This window comes from Vulpes lagopus, chromosome 9 (genome assembly GCF_018345385.1).
Source record: "Vulpes lagopus strain Blue_001 chromosome 9, ASM1834538v1, whole genome shotgun sequence".
Classification (NCBI taxonomy): Eukaryota; Metazoa; Chordata; class Mammalia; order Carnivora; family Canidae; genus Vulpes; species Vulpes lagopus.
Window position 1 is genome coordinate 79,396,974 of NC_054832.1, and position 20,796 is coordinate 79,417,769.

Here is a 20,796-nt window from a genome sequence, read left to right on the forward strand (position 1 = left end):
AGTAACAGCTACTATACACAGGATATTTATTATGTAATAATCTTGGTTTTAAGAGCTTTACAGAATCTAATTTTTAAAAACAACCCAATGCAATGAGTGCTAAATTCCCCATTTCAAATCTGGACATAAATTCCCAAAGTGTCAGCCCTAATTGCAGGGGGAAGCCATGTCTGCACGTGGAACGCACAGGCAGCAATGCCAGGGGCGCAGAGGCCATTGTCCACATCTGCTCCAAACTTATTGAAGCCTGGCTGAGTCCTGCTTACTGTGCTTGCACTGCTGGGCTCCGGCCTCTGCTCCAATTACAAATAACTCTCCCACCAAAGAATCCCAAGGATGCGGAGGCAGCCTGGGAAGGAACTGCACTGGGTGTGTCTCCCACTCACCAAGGGGTCACCAGCCCAGTCATCTGGGCCCCATGGCATCCACAGCTAATTCCAAGGACTCTTTCTTTGAATCTAAGTGTTCATTAAAAGGCAAAAATGCAGTATTCCATTTAATTTCTTTCTATGAACAATAATAAACAAAGGCTCACTGTCAACACAATGTTGATTATGTCATCCCTTACTATGAGAGGCTTGAACCCCACTGCTCACTGTAGTCTAATTTTAAATGGTTCAACTGCAAGATTTTGCCAACAGCCTTTGAACATCATTCCGTGGTTGCCAATATAAAGTGAAAGGAATTTATCAAATCCTTGTCTAATATTCTCCTTATTTGCAATCATACCCCCTTGGACTGTAACACCTGCTTCTCACAATCACATTAGTAAGAGGTTCCAAATCAATCATTTGGCCCATCGGGGCCAGACAATGTCCCAGCAGCAGTCCCTGGAAACTCTGGATCCATCATGGACTGACATGGCTCGTGGAAAGGCAAAGAGCATCATTTGGCAGGTTATGCATCTCCAGCAGGTCCAGAATTGAGGCTGCAACATGCAGCAGCACAACATGTACAAAAATAAACAACTAAATAACTAATAAGGGAGCAAGGACCGAAGAACTGGCTCAATTACAGATGCATATACAGTCATCCTGTACATTTACATCTGGAAGCTGCAAAAGCTTGCTTTATGGTTGCTTTATGGTTCTGTAGTAGCCAAATATGAGATTTAAATGATCCATTCCATTAATATTGTAATATTTTGTCAATCTGGAACGCATTTTAATCTAAAGCCCCCCTTGAAATGGTCTCCTTTGTTGTATTTTCTTGTTGGCTCATTTTATCAACATCTGCTATGTTTAGACAATACGAATTAAACCTGAGGAATGCTGTTTGTACTCAGCTACTTTTGTTGAGAGTGTAACATCCCGAGATTGGCAGTGTTTATGTAAATCAGTGTGGCTGACACAGCCATCATAAACAAATGAGGAAAATATAACAAACACATTGTTCACACAGGAAATGTTTGTTTTGAGACTTGGCTTTGGTCTCACCAGATTGATGAAGAGTTGCTGATATTGCAGATCTGTGCTGCACCGTACCCTAGGCTGCCTCCACCAGCAGACCAGGCAAGTCCTCCCTACCCTGCGGCCTGCAGGCAGAGCAGTGCCCTAAGCCTCACCCTTGGCCACTGAGGAAGTGGCTGAGGTTTGCCAGATGAAGCCTAACTAGCTAGATGGGTTTGGACACCGTGTGGTGCCACAGAGGCCACTTGGGTGTACATCACAGTTCCAGGACCTCAGCCGGCTGCGCATCATCACATCACTCTTAGAATGGAAAACATTTCAGCAAGGCCCTTCTGACCCTAGGTCCTAATTCTCATTCAAAAAATAGGAAAAATAGGGAAATAATCACACACATGTGCAAAGACACATACATACGGTGCTGTTCATAGCAGCATTGTTTGCACAAGCAAAAGGCCAGAAATAACCTATGAGCCCATCAAGCGGGAAATGGTGAAGCAGATGGCCGCGCCTCCCCACCTGCCACGCCAGAGCTGTGGGAGCGCACGAGGCTGTACTGTGCTGTACCTCGTGTACTCGACTGCGTAACAATGCTCCTGAGCTGACTACACTGCACTGCACTCTGTTGTGCCGCCGTAGATGACGCTAAGCCCTGCTGTGCGGTGCTGCATTGTCCTGGATTGTACTGCGCTGCACCCTACTGTGCTACACTTGCCGTACTAGACCGGGCTGCTGTGCAATACTGCGCAGGACGCTGTTGCACTCCATACTGTGCACCGCACTGCACTACCACACTGTGCCCTATACTGTGCCCTACTGTGCTGTACTGCACGTCCGTGCTACACCTGCTGTGCTGTGCTACCTAGCACGGGCGACACTGCTGTATGATACTCTCCAATGCTGCGCTGCGCTGCGCTCTACTGTATTGTATTACGTTGTAGACACTACATTGTACTGTAATGCACCATACCGTGTTGTGTTTACTGTGCGACACTGTGCCATGCTACATTCTACTCCTCCGTGTTAGGCGACACTGTACTACGTAGAGTTTATTATACTACATTGCACTGCATTGTGCTATGTTGCTGTACTGTGCTATACTACGCGGTATTATGCTCTGCTCTACTGTACTGTGCACCATGCTGCGCTGGGCTATACGTAGCACACTACACTGTGCCATAAGTACCACGCTATAGTGTACTATGCTGCACAATATATGTGCTGTACTACTCTATACTGGACCATACTATACCATGCTGTACTGTCCTGTGCTATACTACACTGTACTCTATGATGTACTGTACTGTACTGTACACTGTACTGTAATAAACTTACTATGCTACACTGTAGTATGCCGTGCTGTGCGTCACTGTGTTGTACTGTTCCACACCACACCATGCTACAGCATAGCACATTGGAGACTAAGCTAAACATGTAACACATTATATTTATTCAATAAGCATCTGTCCCCTGGACGGACACCTCCCACTCTGGATATAGGCACTGGATGCCCAGAGGAATCAGCTGTGATCTACTTCCTCAGATAGCTCACCGTTTTGCCTGCTAGCTGACTTGGATTGCCCAGCACCACCAGTCAGAGTCTGCCAACACTACCGTCTAAAGCTCAGGCTATGGCCTAAGCCTATATTGAAGCAATTTCTTCACTTTCAAAAAAGTCTTCATCCTTCTCCCTCAAGCCCCTGGCTCTTCCTACAGTTGGTCAGGACAGACAGGCTCAGCCACTGAAAATGGTGTGTGAGTGTCTTCCACCCCATAACCAGTGGCCTTTCCCTGCTTTTGGCAGAGTGGGATGTGGCATACCTTGGGTACCAGGTGAAAGGAGCACTCACCAGTGCAGTATACAGTGCTTGGCCACTGTGAGCTAATGAGTCATGAGCCTTGAGTACGGTCTCTCCTTGAATTTGGCAAATGACCCATTAGCTTCCTCAGAGCCTACAATTTATCCAACAACAAAGGGGATTGGTGAGGTGAGTTCTGGAGGCACATTCCTACCCCTGAGTTCTTAGTATGTCCATATCTCCCTTTAGAAGACCAGTGCTAACCTTTACCTTCCTCACCACCCCTCCCATTTACCCAAATCTGCAGTAATAACTGTAAGACGCAGGGATTCACTCTGTAGTCTCCACAGTTTAAACCCTTCTGAAGGACAGTAGGCAAAGTGAGGATAGATAGTGCATACAAATGACCCAGACCTGTCCCCACTCAGCAGGGGCTGTCAGAGCCACCCAGTGGTGCTGTGCTAGGGGTCACTGTGAAGGAAGTTTGGCTTCAAGTTTCTATTTCAAGGCTGCCCTTTCTCTCTAGACAGCATGAATCTGTTCCCTGTGCTCCCCACCCACCCCTCATCCAAACTTCTTTCTTGAACAGTGATGTGCTATCCACATGAGCTGTCAAGTGAAGCTGGCTCCTCGCTAAATCAATTTTTATTTTAAGCAAGGAGTGACCAAAAGAATGACACCAAACGAATGAAGGTCTAATGGCAAAATTTCAGTTATCTACTCTGGTTGGAGGAGGACACGGCAGAAGTTTGTACTGAAATGCCTAAAATCCCACTAAGTAGACAGTGAGCTGATCTTCTGAAGCACAAAACTGACGCTTCTGTGAGATTGAACAAGAATCCTGACTCTCAACCATGTACATGCCATTCCAATGCCATGCATCCAGCGGGCCTAAAGAGTCCAAAACCTCTTCACACTAGTGTTCTTATGACCATTACATCCTACCACATGGAAACTATCTATTCACCCCACCTTCCTCACTGTCTCCACCTTTGCCTCTCAAGAGCACAGTGTACTACAGGGGACAGAGCAAGTGCCTCATAAGCAGCTGATCCACAGAGAAGCGGATGAATGAATGGATGCTGAAAAGAAATCCAAAAGTGACAGTACATGTGGAAGCTAGAGCCAAAGGCCAATGCTAGTCATAAGACTGGTTCTTCAGATTCAGTTTCCTGAGAGACTAAGGTTTTATCATTCCAAGAGCATTTTTTTTTTTTTGACATTGTAACCATTGCTCTGGGCCTTTAGGATGTTATCTAGGTGGCATAATTTTTTGTGGCATCCAGAGTAGGAGAACAAACTGTCAGTCACCCTCTTTGTCTGCTTTTCCAAGTTTCTACCCTTTTACTGCCCACTTATTCTCCTTATGTATGAAGTCTCTAACTTCAATCCAAAATTTGAGGAACAAAACTAAGAAAAGATGGCCAATTTTCGTGGAAGGCAGAATGGAGGAAGTACTAGTTGGAGCATGAAATTCCTCTGCATGTTCACCAGGCAAGAACCCCTTCCCAATGCAGCCAAAATGGAGGGCAAGTACTTTTCTAAAAAGCAACCAGATTTAGGGGTCTCTATGGGACAGGATCATGACCAAAGGCAGCTCAGTGACCAAGGCAGTGTTTCTAATGGTAAGGAGGAAAATGATGCAGGGAAATTCCCGAGATTGTTATGACCCCAGGTTATAAAATATCTATCGAGGTCAACAACAAGTAACACCCAATTGTGAATATTCTTGTAGATATCCTGTGCAGAAAGCAGTCTCATTTTTATCAATGAGATTCCTATTTACACATATAACTGTTGTGTCAACTCCACCCTCTTCCTACTCCCTCTGGGAGGACAGCAAGAACTTCTGGCCATGCTTTCTAAAGGATGTTGTACTGAAATCCACAGACCTTCTCTGTAGCAATGTAGGAAACTGAAGCAAGGAAGTGGGTGAGCTGGTTATATTGGGTCACCATGAAAGACTTAAATGACCATTTGCTATTGCTTTGTTTGACAGAAGGAAATAATAAGCTCTGAAAATCACTCTCTGTTTTGTAAGAGAAATAACACCTCCTTCCCAGAGTTTGGAATTGTCCTCAGCAAATGATAGCCACAGAGTATTCTTTAGCATCTAGAGGAAGACTGCGATGATACCACATTTCTGGAATAGAGAATCTTTCTTCCCCCCAAAGAACACTGCCTATTTGGGGCACAAAGGAAGTAAGAAGTCCCATTTCACCCAACACCTATTTTTAGTAACAGTCTTTGCCATTAAGAAGATGAGTCCTTTCCATACCAAGGCCTTAAAAATGACGAAATCATATCACCAAAGTTGAAATCACAAAAGTGTTTGCTGAGCCATTTCGCCTTGGATCTAAAGTTCTACTAACATTTATCATTTCATAGGCACACTTCTCATCAATAAGCTTCTTAAGAGTATCCATCCATCAATTATTCAATATAATAAATGTAAATATTTATTAAAAAGCGGATATTCCAGGCATAGGGCGAGGCATTTGTCACAGCCAATAAGCCACTTTATCATTGTCCACATGAGGAGGCTTCAACAAAACCTCCCTAAAGACAGTAACCAACTCCGTTTTTAATGCTTACAATGTTTCCTGGTCCTAGAGCATCCCTTTAACCAGCTCATGCCATATAGCTTTCTTTATCTAGAACATGATCAGAGAGCACAGAAATGTAATCAACTATCTTATGTATATTGGGATTTCTAGAACCAACAAAGATCCAGCACCAATGAGTGGATGAATAGATGGGTGGATGGATGGATGGATGGATGAAGCCTCTAAATTTGTAATTAAAAAATAAAAAAGGTGAGGAAAGAAATATTCATGATATTGATGGCAATACAGTAACAACCTAGAATCTTGAAGCCGGCACAGGAAAAGAAGGAAACTCATTCCCTATGTCTTACACAGAAAATTCAAAACTGTACTAAGCTGAAAGACACACAAAAAAGTTTTTGTACGAACAGTTTTTATTTTCAAAGAGACCTACCTAGAAAGAACTGATTTCATAAATTCACCTTGAGTCTTGACTCCTCTAACCAGAGGAAAAAGGACGCACGTGTCAAGTCTCTTCTCAGAGGTTCAAATGTTTGATTAACCCTTAAGGAAATACATTCTCTCATTCCTCACCAATGTATCCTTATTTTAAGATCCTTCTGAAGGAAGATAAGGAACTTGATTCATTTAGCATAAAACTTTGATAAAATCTTTGAAAATCAAAGCCACTGAGCATGCTCTCTAAGAAATCTCTGGAGCTTAAAAAATGGCAGACAGACCCCATGTGTGTCTTGGCGATGCTATGAGTATGTCAGAGATAAAATCTTGCAGGGTTAGTGACATCAACAAAGCATAGCAAAACACCATATTACAGAGGTTTTACTCATTTGCGTAGCCTAGTACTGAGCCCTGAAGGAAAGAGAATGCTCAAAAACTAGTGATATCATAACTTGGAAATGAAGTTAGATAGCTTTCCTGCCTTTACGTGCATAAAATGGGAATATGATAAAATTTATTTATAACTTAATGTGAATGAATTTATCAAATCACTGCTTGGAAAAGCAGATTTGTAAAAAGAAGCATGTATTAAATAGGTAGAAGCTGATTAATTGAGAAATGGGAAAATGTCTAAAGAGGGCAAGGCACAGAAAAGGAGGATGGAGCCACAAGAACACTGTCACTTTCTTCATAGTTGGCATAGGGCCAGTCCCGAAACTTTGCTCAAAGGCTCCATCTACTATGGGGCTATGGACACATCCTGGTTTTGCCTCACAACCGGCGCCTGTCCTCGGGGCTCCAGGTTCAGTGTAGCTGCTCTAACCCATCAAGAGTTTTAAACTCCTGATGATGGAGTCTGAGAACGAAGCACCATCTGTTAGAAATGATGCAGGGGGCATGCTCATTTAAGACTAAGAAAGAGACTCAGCTGTATCGTATTTCACAAAGGTATTGTGAGTGACATTGAACTCTTTGGAATTTGGTACAGGTCTCAGAGGCCAATCTCCCTGCCACATCTTTATTTCAAGATAGAGATAAAGATGCTCAGATTGGGTAAGAAATCGGGAGCCCTCGCCCAATTCCAGGAAATGCCAAGACATCGATTCTGACCTCTTGATTCTCAATCTAATTATATCATCTTGATTCCAGAAAAATTTCCTGGCCTGATAACAGCATGGAAAAAATATTTAATAAATTATTGCTTTTCTACAGATCATACTACGCAAAAATTTCCCAGAATAGGGCACTCAATAAAACTCAGAGACTTATATTTGGGAGTGAATTCGGAAGATACTTCAAGCCCCTCATTTTACAAAAGAGGGAATGGATCCAAAGCAGTTTATTCAGAGCTATCGAATGTCAAGACATGAGCCTGATGGGCACCTTCCACCATATCACTATGGCTCCTTGTCTGTGACCAGAAAACACCAATTACTTGCCATTACAGACATTTATGCCTAGTGTCGTAGAAAACAAGCTCAAAATTACTGCCTTGGAAGGTCAAACACAGATAGGCAGCATGGAGGGCTATGATGGCCAAAAGAATCTATTAGCACAGAACTTTTCCCCTTTAATACATTGAAAATTCTTTTTTTCTAAGAAAATCAACTGGATTGCCTTTCAATCAAGATTAGCCATGGCTTCAGAGGATGAATTACTCAACACATTAAAATCTTAGAAATGTCTACCAGCTTTATCTCTTCTTTAGTGAGGAATTCCAGATGTCCAGACACCATGCCAGGAAAGCAGGAGACTGGGGGAGCAGCCAGCCATCATGGTAACTAGACCATCCAGACAGGCTACTGCTGGTGCTGTGCTCTGTGGCAGGCAACATAACCCTAAATACCTCCCCTACCCACCAGAGAGCCCATATCTTCCCATCAGGGACCAGGATTTATGTGCCCACCTGATGGTTGACTCATAGTGAAAGTAAATTCCTAAAGGATTTCAAATGTCCACCACCCAAACCCCACATTGAAGGTCTAAAGGAACACAGTGCAGTGCAGAGGGTTCCAGATGACATTGTTCAGGCGGGACAATACAGCCTTCCCTCAGCCAGGTCACCGCCCTGAGAACGGCATGGGGCGACTTAAGCACAAGCCAAGGACTGTTGCTCAAAAGACAGCATCATCTTTACGGAAGAATATGTAACCGTATGGAAATCAGAGGTAGTCCCAGACTCCACAGAGATTCCAATGTGCAGCCCCCTGAGCAGTACAGAGCCCAGCAAGGAGAGGGGTCTGCAGGCTGGCTGCTCCTGTCTGGCTCCTCCCAGGGGTAGGTAGTGCACTAGACTGAGTGCTCCTGGAGCACCAGAAATGCTCTCATGAAGGGAGCGCCTTTTGAAGGGTCAACAAAACAGACCATTAACAATAGTTACACTTATTTCTTGGCCCTGAGTAAAAAAATTTGGAAAATATATTTTAACTTTTTTAAGATAGAAAATGAAAACATTTCAGGGCACCTGGGTGGTGGAGTTGGTTAAGCATCAGACTCTTGGTTTCGGCTCAGGTCGTGATCTTAGGGATCGAGCCTCATGTCGTGCTCAGAGCTCAGCATCAAGTCTGCTTAGAGTTTCTCTCCTCCTCTCCCTCTGCCCTTCCCACCTCCACCCCCTTTACCTCCCTAAATAAATAAATGTTTTAAAAAGAAGATGAACACATTTCTACAGAATAGTAAAAATACCTTTGTGCCCCCACCTAGTGCCGATTCTTGCAAAGAAGGAGAGGCCCGGATAACACTGTGTTGTTATAAAACATTTATCTACAACAACTTATTTTCCAGTATGTTCTCCTGTGTTACATATTTCCGATCACAGGCTGCCCAATGCAAACTGGCCAGGCCACTTCTTGAAATCCAGTGTTTCTCGGTTCAACGTACTAGTTCTCTTTCAGTTGGCTCCTTTTCTAGCAAGAATATAGCGCTCTCAAAGGAAGGGATGCTCCGAGATAAGCTGCTGTGAATGAAACCAGAGCTGGCGGTGCAAGTCCTGAATTTGCCACCTTAGCCAACTGGGAGGATTTTGAGCCTCAGTGTCCCAGCAGTAATATAGGGCTGATGACAGAAGATCTTCACAAGACCAAGCGGGTTGGAAAGGGTAAGGTGTGTGGACACCGGGCCTGTGCCCACACACAGGAAGTCCACGCTGAATGCAGCTGTGGCCTGGGCACTGTGCTCAGAGCGTAGGTAGAACAGCTGCCACAGGCATGCCCCCTTAGCACCAGCCACTCGTCTGTTTTGTGGAAAAGTCCTCTCCTTGTCCCACCTCATATTTCTTTGTGCACTGGTCCTGGGTGTGTGTGCATTCACCCCTCATGTACCAATTAAACAGAGCCCGTGTATGGGGAGCCACCTCTGAGCCCCCTCATAGGCTTCTCATCATCTCCATCTAAATCCCTCCCTCCCTGTCCGGAGCCACGTTCACACCCATATACCAACACTCTCACTCTCAATACACACACACACGCTCCAGGACCCACTGAACTCGTCAAAGCACGGTGTGCAGAGCAGGGCTGTCCTCGGACTCTTCCTGCCTGTGACACATCAGCACAGAAATCAGAAGCAAACATGGAGAAACTGTTGCAGAAGTCTGAGAGAATATAATTTGATATCTGGTGAGTGTTAGGATAAACAATTACAGTTGCACTTTGCATGTCGTTGGTTTTCCTTTGATTTTTAGTAACTTATCATAATTTATAAAAATATAAATCTGTGATACATTGAAAATTGGAGGGAAAAAAGTAGTTCTTCAGCTCAGCTTGAGAAGCACGAGGGTATTATCTTTTGTCCACATGAATTATAATTTATGTGGGTTACTCCATCCTCCTACTGCTGGGCCAGGGAGATGTTTCTGGATTGTGAGAGGAATCCCTTTATCGGCCTGCAGCCGACCCCTCTGAGCTCACTGTGCAGGGTGGCAACTGCTGGTGGGCCTTGGAGACTTCAGAGGAACCCAGGGAGAGTGGGGGAGGGAGCACAGGCCAGGTCCCCAGTAGGACAGAAGGAAGCCTCCCAGTTCTCATTCCTGAGCCCCTCCAGGCCTAGGTCTGGGTGGGGCGTGGATTTAGCTGTTGGGAATGGGTCTGTCTAGCTCTGAGCTCTAGCCAGCAGGATCACTTAGGGTGGATTGGAAACGTGTGAGAAAAATCTGGCAAGTCAGAAAGGCGGGGACAGCCCACAGGGGGAAGGAAGCTGTTAGCCTGCAGCTGATAAAAATGCAGACTTGTGAAACCTTGTGTCACAGAGAGGTTCCAAGAGGCTGTGGAGTTCTGCCGAGTGTCCTTTGATGTTGCCTGCTTCCTTCCTGCCTGTCTCAGTCACCAGGCCCTGGGAGGCAGATGGAGGCACTTGGCCTCCTCCAGGCCTAGCAGGAAGGTTGCACTGTGATTTCAGAGGCTGGACTTGCTCAATGGCTCTTTATTTACTTCTGAAGGGGAGGGAAAAAAAAAAAACCACCTTAATCATGATTTCATTTTTGGGGTTGCCTGGCAAGGGCAGCCCTAATATGTGGTCCACATAGACAAGCAGTTCCAAGACACTTATACTGAAGGTCACACAGCCCCAGTCCACATGCATCTGCCACATGAAGTGTGGTAATCAGGAATGCAAGTGTTCAACAGTATCTTTGTTTTAGTCTGAAGAGTACATTAGCCTGAGAAACTAAAAAGCCCACATATCGGGAGTCTGACGGAGGGATGGAGGAGGGGATTCTAAAATCCTGGCTTGTTTTTTTTTTCAAACTTGAGCAAGTTCACTCAGGACATGAGTCATTCTTGGAACATGATAGGGGTCTGCTGTGAGCATCATTTCAGTTTCAAAGGAGAAATGTATTTCCGATCTTTTAAAATGTATTTCCTACTTTTTTGCATTTTAAGGACATGCTTGAAATATGGTTGTGGCACAAAATGCAACTCAAATTGAGTTTCATTCCCCAAAATTAGTTGCCAAACCATTCCCAGAGGAACAGAAGTGTGTGTTTCCTTGGGTACTACTTTTTGCAGACCAAGGGTCTTTTATTTTTATTTTTTATTTTTATATGTATAAAAACAAGCCCAGGAGCAGGACCAACAATGTGCAACTTGTCCTTCAGGGTGCCCCACCAAAAGGCGCCAGAAAGCTCCTAGGGCTTTCCATTTCTAGCCATGTTCCAACAAAGAACGGCTTAATTTGTTTCAGTTTTTAACAGTGACCTTAAATATCTGCATGATAACTTTTGGAAAAACACGATTTGATAAGGCACTAATACAAACTCTTCTGCTTCACTCTGCTGATGATTCTGGAAAATCCTTTTGCAGTGTGGTGGGATGACACAGGTAGCAACAGGTTATTGTTTATACAGGAAATTGGTGCTCCGTGTGGAACACAGTGGACTTCATTTCCAGGGCTCTGACTTCTTCATTGTCTTCCTCCTGGTCTGATAACCTGCTATTGCTGACGCTCCCTGAATGACTGCACTGTAGTGCCAAGGTCAGGAATCACTGACCTAGTTTATGGCCGTGATCCAGTCTGCGGCCGTGATCCAGTCTGCGGCAGTGACCCAGTATGAGGCAGAGATCTAGCCCCAGACAGTGTATCTAGTCCAAGGCAAAGATCCAGTGAGAGGCAGAGATCCATTTGGAGAGAGTTTTAAAATGCTGCTCTCCAGGACTCACTCAAACCTATTAAGTCTGAACTTCCGTGGGTGGAGCCCAGCACCTTTATTTTAACACACCCCAGTGAGTTCTGTGTGGCCAGGCTGGAGTCCTGTCAGTGTTTTTGAAATCCATGAACTAAAACCCCCGAAGTGCCAGAGTGCCAGGCCTGAAAGGGCCCAGACAAATAAAATGCCCCTGCATGAGCTTCATCATGGATCCCAGGTACATAAGGGGGATGCCAGCCCTTAGAGGACATATCCTCAGACCAGCACTCTGCCATTAGCACCAGTCTGAAACACAACATGGTGATCTCCTGGGTCACATCTAGGATGACTTCTTGTCCCGCATGCAAGTCCAAGCATGGAAAAGTTTCTTTTCAGGTGAGGCTGAGGAACTGGGATGCTACATGTCCTCTTTCTGGGAGAGCTTGTGATGCCTACTGTTTGGTCTAAGAGACGGGTTGCGGGGTTTTTTAATTTACTGATGGCTAAAGTGGAAAAAGCACGAGCCACCTGAGCAGCCAGATCCTGAACTGTTTGCAAGGGTCCTGCAGAGTGGCTTTCCAGGCCAAACACCGGCAGCACCAAGTCCTTGCTCCTGGGTTTCCCATCTGCCCCTGCCAGTGGCTAGGCCAGATGCAGAGGGAGGCAGGACAGGAGTTACTACTTGAGACTTCCAGATGCTCAGGTGGCAGAAACAGGCAAAAACCCCAGGCACCTGTGCCTCAGAGCATCCCCTTGCCATCTGACCACGCATCCGGCAGCCAGCTCTGCCTCAGCACATGCACATGCCTGTACCAGTCGGAGTTTCCACAGTCAGAGTGGAAAAAGTTGTTCCATCCTCTGGATGTAGGATAAAATTCTTATGTGCGTAACAAGTTTCATGTCTCTGCTTTCACACACACTCTGTCTTTGAAGGAAAAGGTCATGTTAACCATCACTGCCCAGCCTGGGGTCCTGCTGCTACACCCTAACTTGTCCCCAAAGTCACAACCATGCTCACAGCCACCTCAGCCCAGAGCCCATTGTGGATCTCTCCTGATCTATTTTCTGGTCTGTAAAATGAGACACTGAACTAGGTGCTATCTCGGATTCTTCAGATTCTGACTGGCAGGTAGGCACTCGCTTCTCTTCGCACCTTGTCAGGCTTCTCTCATTGGCAGGTGTCATGGCTGGTTGCAAATGGGAAGTCCAGGTGTCCTCTGAGCCCACCCTACGATGCTCCCCGCAGCCTGACTGCAAGAGCCACGTCTTTACTTCCTCCTTTCTTTTCCTAAGTAAATGCCTCATTACCTTGCAAAGCTCAAGAGTGTTCTGGGAGTTCACCTGGGCTGCTACCCACTGCAGGCAGCACCTTGTTGGAGAGCGCACTCTGCCAGGAAGCAGGCGGCAGAGCCATGCAGGAGGACAAGGGCTGTGGGGACCATCTCGCCTGGATACACGCATTTCAAGGGTGACAGAGTAAAACATCACAGTGCTTGGCTCCAGGTTCTGCGGGATCAGAATCTTCCACTAGTTGAGGCTCTTTTTTAAGGAAGAGAATGCACAACTGCAAATATGAAATTTTACCAGAATGAAAGGAGAAATCAGAACAAATCAAGAGAGCTTTGGGGATTCAGATCCTTTCTCCTGAAGCCCTTAACCAGAAATGCTTACACAGAAATGCTTGCTGTCAGCAACCCGGCTTCCTCCCCCAGGCTGGATCCCAGCTCCCAGCATCTGCCCCCAAGCCCATAGGAGCAGGGCCTGAGCCCGAGGTTCCTTAGAGAGGGACCAGCACCTCCACCCCTCTCTTCCTGAGCGTCAGATGTCCCCGCCGTTCCTCCAAAGCCTGCTCTGGCCCCTGTGAAATCAAAGCCACTGCACAGTGTTGACAGGCGCCTGGTGACTTTCCAACCCCCAAGAGAGACAGGGAAGCGGCGCCCGCAGATACCAGGGGCGCGCAGCTCCGGGCCGGCATTTGGTGTCCGTGTGAACAAACACGGACGGGGGCAGACACACGGACAGGCCTCTCGCGGTCCCACGCATTCCTCAGGTCTGCGACCATGTGTCCTTTTCCCACCAGTGGCCGTTAAAGTGTCCCCGCCTCCTGGTAACTGCCTGCCAAGGCTCTGACTCAGGCCACTGAGCCCCATTTTTGGACGAGGGAAGATTCCAGACTCATAGACTGGCGTGGAGACACCTCTACAGCCCCTCTAGCAGCTGTTCTCTTCCGAAGGATGTTACTGTGTGATACAGCTTTAAGTTGTCAACTCTGTCATATTTTCTAAACTGTGATCTCTTCCATTTACTTTAAGGGATGTGGCATTCCCCTTTACTGCACTGAAAGCTAAACAATGTGGTTTGGATTTAGTGTTCCCATATGCATCACCATGAAAATGTTTGTCTCGGCAATCCTGTCCTTACTGTTACTGGGAACAGCTGCTCTGTCCTCCTTTCCTCATGAACCACAACTTGCTGCCCCAGTTTATGAGCCAGCAAGGTGGATCTATGCCTCTAGGATAAAAGACAAGACAAATCAGGATCCAGTGGGATCCACTCCCAAGTAAGCCAGGATCAAGTATAAGGAAAACTAGTTCTGAACAACAGGCAGCTTGGCTCATCAGCCAAGGAAACACAGCTGTGCTGGGTTGCAGTGATCTTCCCAAACTGCTTGTGCCCTATCCACTCAGATGTGATCCCAAAGGAGCTAGGATGGGTAATGCCACACCTGAACACTGCTGGGACTCAATAATTGTCAAGGGAGGGTCATTAGGGCTTTGGAATTTTTCCTGCACTAGCCCTACTGTGCAGATATTTGGTATTCCCACAAGGAGAGTGTCCCAGGCAGAGAGAATTGCCCAAAGGGCAGTTAATTATCCCTTTGTGGGTTTCTGAACATGGCTAAGAGATAAACCTGCCTTGAGGACCCAACAGAAATGGGTTCCAGATGTCTGGGTCCTTCGGTTCTCTCCACCCTGCTCTTATCGGACTCAGCTGTAGCCTGAAGCACTGCACAAAACATTTGCAAGATAAGAAAAGGCTCAGCGTTCCAAGCTCTGTGTCAGCACCTTCCATATGGAGACTCCTGGCATGTGGCCCACCACCCATGGGGCTGGGCAAGGCCTGGGTCACGGACCTGGCCCACTTAGTTCTTCTTTTCTTTTCTTTTAATAGGAAACGATGCATGACCATTAACAAGAAGCTGCTTAAGTAAAATGGAACATGTACACAAAGAAATTCTTCCAACTATTAAAAAATAATGATGCAAGTTATTGGCACACATAGAAGTCCATGACATATAGTTGTTTGAAAAGTGGGGTAACAAGACCACATATAAAATATAGTCCTGGAGGTGAGTGGGGGGACAAGGTAACTGAGGGCACAAGACAGCAAAGACTTTCCTGCTTCCAGGCACTCCAGGCTGTGCAGATCAGCGCCTCCCCCCCCACCCTCCCCGCTGCTCCGGGAGCACCTAGGCCAATGCAGACTGGGAGACAGTGGTAGTTACTGCAGGGAACTGACTCCAGAGCTAGAGACCTGGCCACTGCCAGTGGTGGTGCTCCTCCTCATGTCACCCTGTGCCTGGGAGAGGCGGGGCCCCAGGGAGCAGGGGCCTCACAGGATAAACAGCTTCCACTGAGCCCGGCTCCTGGCAGGGGGCAGGGCAGCTCCCCCAGGTGCACACACCTGAGAATCAGCACAGCAGGCCCCTCCCCCAGAAGACCAGCTGGAAGGTAAAGGGAAGAGCAAGTTCTGTACTCAGCAGCGCTGGAAAGTTCCAAGGGAAGTCGAGGGATTTACAGAATATAGAACCAGAGGGTACCCCTCCTATTTATTTTCTTCCTTTTTCTAGTACAACTTGTTTTTATATCAGACTGTAAATTTCCATTTTTTCTCTTTTCCCACCTTAACTACAATATTTTACCACCTCTTCATTTTTAAGATTCTTCCTTTTTGACTTTCATATTTTTATGATTACAGGTCCTAGATATATTTTCCACTTCTAGATTCCCTTCAACATACTCAACTTAATTTTGGGAGATATACAAGATATGATTTTTGTTTTGTGTTTTTTGTTTTCTCTGCCTCATTTTGTTCTACAATGGCAGAAGTTAATCCCTTCTAAAACATGACCAGCATGCACTCAGAACCAAGTGGTATACCATGCTGGTTAATTCTGTGAGATTCCTCATTCCCATTCTGCCCCCGTCTTTTATCTCATTTATGTTTTGGTGGTCAGTGTTGGGACCCTCTACAAATATTTCTGATTTATATAAACTTGAAACTGAACATCTTCTAACTTAAGGAAATTAATATACTCAGAAATAAGAGGATCATCCTCTAGAACCAACCCCTCAGGTAGATTACATTCTCCCTCCACTACAACTTCATCACCACCACTATCTTCTAGTCCCCCTCCCTTTTTTCTTCTCCTTTTTTTTTTCTTTTTTTCTTTTTTTCTCCTCTTATTTGGGATTCTTGGACTTTTATTTTTTACTACTTTGATCTAAAATTTGTCCTTCCCTTTAGTGGTCCTTTTGTTTAAGTTTATTCTGATATTTGTTTTCAATTTCTGGTCTCTGACCTCAGCAGAAACAATTAGGGTGAAATTTACTTAGGTCATGGTTGATATTCTTGACACAGACCACTCATACAGCCACTCAGCACTGAGCAAAATGACTAGAAAGAAGAACTCACCCCAAAAGAAAGAATCAGAAACAGTCCTCTCTGCCACAGAGCTACAGAATTTGGATTACAGTTCAATGTCAGGAAGCCAGTTCAGAAGCACAATTATGAAGCTACTGGTGGCTCTGGAAAAAAGCATAAAGGATTCAAGAGACTTCATGACTGCAGAATTTAGATCTAATCAGGCAGAAATTAAAAATCAATTAAATGAGATGCAATCCAAACTGAAGGTCCTAATGGCAAGGGTTAATGAGGTAGAAGAAAGAGTGAGTGACTTAGAAGACAAGTGGATGGCAAGGAAGAAGATGAGGAAAAAAGGGAAAAACAATTAAAAGACCCTGAGGAAAGGTTAAGGGAAATAAATGACAGCCTCAGAAGGAAAAATCTACGTTTAATTGGGGTTCCAGATGGCGCCAAAAGGGACAGAGGACCAGAAAGCATATTTGAACTAATCATAGCTGAGAACTTCCCTAACTTGGGGAGGGAAACAGGCATCCAGATCCAGGAGACAGAGAAGTGACCCCCTTCAAAACCAATAAAAACTGTTCAACACCTCAACATTTAATAGTGAAACTTGCAAATTCCAAAGATAAAGAGAAAATCTGTAAAGCAGCAAAAGACAGGAGATCCCTAACTTATTTGGGGAGAAATATTAATTAACAGCAGACTTCTTCACAGAGACCTGGCAGGCCAGAAAGGGCTGGCAGGATATATTCAGGGTCCTAAATGAGAAGAACATGCAGCCAAGAATACTCTATCTAGCAAGGCTCTCATTCAGAATAGATGGAGAGATAAAGAGCTTCCAAGATAGGCAGAAACTGAAAGAATATGTGACCACCAAATCTGATCTGCAAGAAATATTAAGGGGGACCCTGTAAAAGAAAGAGGAAACTCAAAGAAATAATCCACAAAAACAGGGACTGAATAGGTATTACAATGACACTAAATCCATATCTTTCAATAGTAAGTCTGAACATGAAGGGGCTAAATTGTCCCATCAAAAGATGCAGGGATTCAGACTGGATAAAAAAGGAAGACCCATCTATTTGCTGTCTACAAGAGACTCATTTTAGACCTAAGGACACCTACAGTCTGAAAATAAAAGGTTGGAGAACCATCTGCCATTCAAATGGTCCTCAAAAGAAAGCAGGGGTAGCCATCCTTATATCAGATAACCTAAAATTTACCCCGAAGACTGTAGTGAGAGATGAAGAGGGATACTGTATCATACCCAAAGGGTCTATCCAACAAGAGGACCTAACAATCATGAATATTTATGCCCCGAATGTGGGAGCTGCCAAGTATATCAATCAATTCATAACCAAAGTAAAGACATACTTAGATAATAATACACTAATACTGGGAGACTTGAACACAGTGCATTCTGCAAATGACAGATAGTCTAAGCACAACATCTCCAAAGAAACAAGAGCTTTAAATGATACACTGGACCAAATGGATTTCACAGATACATACAGTACTTTGCATCTGAACACAAGTGAATACACATTCTTCTCAACTGCACATGGGACTTTCTCCAGAATAGACCACATACTGGGTCACAAATCAGGTCTCAACTGATACCAAAAGATTGGGATTGTCCCCTGCATATGTTCAGACCATATTGCTTTGAAATTTGAACTCAATCACAAGAAGAAATTTAGAAGAAACTCAAACACATGGAGGCTAAAGAGCATCCTGCTAAAAGATGAAAGGGTCAACCAGGAAATTAGAGAATTAAAAAGATTCATGGAAACTAATGAGAATGAAAATACAACTGTTCAAAATCTTTGGGATACAGCAAAAACAGTCCTGAGAGGGAAATACATCGCAATACAAGCATCCCTCAAATAATTGGAAAACCTCAAATACACAAGCAAATAAAACCTACACAAAACAGAAGAAGAGAACTAATAAAGATTCGAGCAGAGCTCAATGAAATAGAGACCAGAAGAACTGTGTAGAACAGATCAACAAAACCAGGAGTTGGTTCTTTGAAAGAATTAATAAGATAGATAAACCATTAGCCAGCCTTATAAAAAACAAAGGAGAAAAAACTCAAAAAATAAAATCATGAATGAAAAAGGAGAGAACATAACCAATACCAAGGAAATATAAACAATTTTAAAAACTTATTATGAGCAGCTATACACCAATAAATTAGGCAATCTAGAAGAAATGGACGCATTTCTGGAAAACCACAAACTACTAAAACTGGAACAGGAAGAAATAGAAAACCTGAACAGGCCAATAATTAGGGAGGAAATTGAAGCAGTCATCAAAAACATCCCAAGACACAAAAGCCCAGGGCCAGATGGCTTCCCAGGGGAATTCTATCAAACGTTTATAGAAGAAACCATACCTATTCTACTAAAGCTGTTTCAAAAGATAGAAAGGGATGGAATACCTCCAAACTTGTTTTATGAAGCCAGCATCACCTTAATTCCAAAACCAGACAAAGACCCCACCAAAAAGGAGATTTTAGACCAATATCCCTGATGAACACAGATGCAAAAATTCTCAACAAGATACTAGCCAATAGGATACAAGAGTACATTAAGATTATTCACCAGGACCAAGTGGGGTTTATCCCCGGGATGCAAGGTTGGTTCAACACTTCTCAAGCAATCAACGTGATAGATCACATCAACATGAGAAAACACAATAACCATATCTATGATCCTCTCAATAGATGCAGAGAAAGCATTTGACAAAATACAGCATCCATTCCTGATCAAAACTCTTCAGAGCATAGGGATAGAAGGAATAATCCTCAGCATCTTAAAAACCATCTATGAAAAGCCCACAGCAAATATCATTCTCAATGGGGAAGCACCGGGAGCCTTTCCCCTAAGATCAGGAACAAGACAGGGATGTCCACTCTCCCCACTGCTATTCAACATAGTACTGGAAGTCCTCGCCTCAGCAATCAGGCAACAAAAAGAAATAAAAGGCATTCAAATTGGCAAAGAAGAAGTCAGACTCTCCCTCTTCTCAGATGACATGATACTCTACATAGAAAACCCAAAAGCATCCACCCCAATATTGTTAAAACTCATACAGCGATTCGGCACTGTGGCAGGATACAAAATCAATACCCAGAAATCAATGGCATTTCTATCCACTAACAATGAGACTGAAGAAAGAGAAATTAAGGAGTCAATCCCATTTACAATTGCACCGAAAAGCGTAAGATACCTAGGAATAAACCTAACCAAAGAGGTAAAGGATCTATACCCTAAAAACTACAGAACACTTCTGAAAAAAATTGAGGAAGACACAAAGAGATGGAAAAATATTCCATGGTCATGGATTGAAAGAATCAATATTGTGAAAATGTCTATGCTACTCAGGGCAATTTACACGTTCACTGCAATCCCTATCAGAATACCATGGACTTTCTTCAGAGAGTTGGAAAAAATAATTTAAGATTTGTGTGGAATCAGAACAGACCCTTATTAGCGAGAGCAATTATGAAAAAGAAATCCAGAGCTGGGGGCATCACAATGCAGGATTTCAACTTGTACTACAAAGCTGTGATCATCAAGACAGTGTGGCACAAAAACAGACACATAGATCAATGGAACAACTAGAGAATCCAGAAATGGCCCCTCAACTCTATGGTCAACTAATATTCGACAAAGCAGGAAAGACTATCCACTGGAAAAAAGACAGGCTCTTCAATAAATGGTGCTGCCACATGCAGAAGAATGAAACTGGACCACTCTCTTGCACCAGACACAAAGATAAACTCAAAATGGATGAAAGATCTAAATGTGAGACAAGATTCCATCAAAATCCTAGAGGAGAACACAGGCAACACCCTTTTTGAACGTGGCCACGGCAACTTCTTGCAAGATACATCCACGAAGGCAAAAGAAACAAAAGCAAAATGAACTATTGGGACTTCATCAAGATAAGAAGCTTTTGCACAGCAAAAGAAACAGTCAACAAAACTAAAAGGCAACCTACAAAATGGGAGAAGAGATTTGCAAATGACATATCAGATAAAGGGCTAGTATCCAAGATCTATAAAGAACTTATTAAACTCAATTGCAAGAGACAAATAATCCAATCATGAAATGGGCAAAAGACATGAAGAGAAATCTCACAGAGGAAGACATGGACATGGCCAACACGCACATGACAAAATGCTCTGCATCACTTGCCATCAGGGAAATACAAATCAAAACCACAATGAGATCCCACCTCACACCAGTGAGAATGGGGAAAATTAACAGGGCAGGAAACAACAATTTTTGGAGAGGATGTGGAGAAAGGGGAAG